Genomic DNA, 2,763 nt, shown 5'->3' on the forward strand with positions numbered 1-2,763 from the left:
CAAAACACAAAATAGAGACAATGAGCTCAAGAATCTAAGCTAATTCATAGAAGCTAAAGATCTAATATACAAAACAACAAACGAATTGTGAGCCAAAGAAAGCTCAAAGCAAGTAAGTATATTGAACTTGCTGGTTTGAAAAATTCTTACCTATAGTAGAATACACTTGAGAAACCAGTTTATCCCTTTATAGGATGGAAAGTGGAACAAAGCTGAACGAGAAGGAGATCTGTGTACATTATGTAGCAGCACAAAATGTAGTTAGCAACCCTAAAAGGGCACCTCTTTTAGAGACCCGCAATGATACAAGAAGCAACAATAAAGGTAAATATAGTTGCTAGTCATTAAAAATAGATATGTTACTATTAAGGTTTAATTAATCTGCGGGTCCCTATAGTTTCACCGAATTTTCAATTAGGTCCATATACTTTTTTTCTTTTCAATTGGGTCCCTGTACCTTAATTTTTTTTCAATTAAGTCCCTGCCATCAGTATAACACTTAACATAACAGAATATTCTTGGTAAAAAAAGAATATTCCTCTTATTTAGTTGGAGTGGCCAGGTGAACTAATATGAATTTTCCCAAATACCAAAAGCACCCCTCACATTTCATCCAAAAGAAAAAAACCCTAAGTTGCTCTCGTCTCCTGCGTCTTCTGCGTCGGTCCGTCGGTGGCGTCCGTGTCTAGCATCAACTGCAACGAACGCGTGGTGGTGCAATGTCCATCGCCTCCTTCCCTCTGCGCTTGTCCGTCCAAGGCGTCGCCGTCCCTCGCGGTGAAGCCCCTCGCCTGGCGTCACCACGCCGTACCGTGCCGAGCCTCGTAGCGCCTGGCCTCCTGTCTCCGTGTTGTGCCTCTACTCCTTCTTCCTGCACTCGAACTGTCTGCAAACAGGTAACAAAAAAAAGTCTTTTTTTCAGTTTTAAAATTTGATATTTATGCTAATTTTATTTCTTTAAAATTATGGCATTGGTTAATTATGTATTTGTTAAATTGATTTTTGGATTATTTTGATTTAATGGTTTATTTAGGGTTTACAATATCAATATTTATGTATAGGGATTGTTTTGATTTAATGATTTGCAATAGTTTAGTTTTGTTTCTCTTAACAGCGTTAATTGATTTGGAGCGTTACTCTCAAGTTTGCAAATTTTTCTGGAAGATGTATAATTCGACGGTTCTGCAAGTTGTTGTCAATTGTGAAACTTTAAATATTCACATTGATAAAGTTTCTTCCCAACTATTATTTTATTGTTATACACACACAAAATACATCAAAATGCAAAATTCATTCAAACTAAACATAATTAGCTTTAATTGGATTGAAGCCATAGAACCTCTTACATAGAATTTTATAGCACGGATAACTCTAAAATCTTGCAAACCACATTTCAATTATTAAGACTAGCAAAAACATAAATAACATATATTGCATTTTACATTGAATTTTTATATTGTCATCCAATCTCCCAACTTGTTCTTGGAGAATATTGAATTCATCACATAATCTACCCACACAAGCATCTATTTCTCTGGCTTCAATAATTAATCTCTCCATCTCCATATTTAGTCTCTCTATCTTTCTTTCTTGTGCATCCAATTTCCACATTTCACCCTCCAACTTTGCAGAATTTTATATTCCAACAACTCCAACAGCAACAACAGACATGTTACTTCTTGCACCAACTTCATCAACCCACTCAAAAAATTTACATCTTCTTTTAAGGCAAGAAATAAATCTTCTATTAGGATTTTTTGTTGTTCCTGAAATTTGAAGACTCAGAGTGTCACCACAAAAACAGTGAACCCGCCTTTCCTTTTCCTTTGGCCACCCATTCTTTGCACCGTCATCAACCTCAATCCACTCAAAATCATCAATCCACTCAAAAAAGTTGCATTTTGGTATCTTTCCATAAGTAACATACCTCCTACCATGGTCAGAAATGGCTGAGGAATGGCAGATGGTTACTGCCTCTCCACAGAAACACAGGTGTCTTCTTTCCTTCGGGTTGGAGCTCCTGGAAACACAGCTTCCCAATGAGAGAATGAATGAGGTTCTTTGACTTTGATCCATAAATTTGGGGAAGATGAAAATTGAAAATGAAAAACGGAGAAGAGAAACCTCAAATAACTCAGATACAAATCTATTTATAGGGAGAAGAAAGGGGTAAATAAGTCATTTCACAATTCACTAACGTTTTTTTTAACGTTAAACGTTAACAGGGACTTAATTGAAAAAAAAATCACATATAGGGACCCAATTGAAAAGAAAAAAAGTATAGGGACCTAATTGAAAATTCGATGAAACTATAGGGACCTGCAGAGTAATTAAACCTACTATTAATATCTGATCTTGTGAAAAGCCTCAATAGACTTTGGAAAAATTATTGTTTCCTTCAATGTTAAGGGTCATGACTTCATACTTTCAACTTAACAATGGAGGAGACATAAATCTTTACATACACAGAATTCTATTACTGTCTAGTGTTAATTCTTTTTTACAATTTTATCATTTGACAACACTTTTGGTGGCTTCAAGAATAAGAAAGGTTGATGAATATTGTGGCATTGGATGGACAGAGTTCAAAAATAGAGTAAGTCGTAGTTCTTTATCTTATAGAACTACTCAACAGGAAGAAGGAAGAGAGATTCCACCTTCAGGTAAGCACAATTTAACATTATTTAATTTCATAATTAAAAGGTATTGATGGAAGAAAAGTGGGCATCCTATGAGATTTTAATAACACCGTGCATCTAAGCA

This window comes from Arachis stenosperma, chromosome 10, assembly GCF_014773155.1.
Source record: "Arachis stenosperma cultivar V10309 chromosome 10, arast.V10309.gnm1.PFL2, whole genome shotgun sequence".
In the NCBI taxonomy this organism is placed as follows: Eukaryota; Viridiplantae; Streptophyta; class Magnoliopsida; order Fabales; family Fabaceae; genus Arachis; species Arachis stenosperma.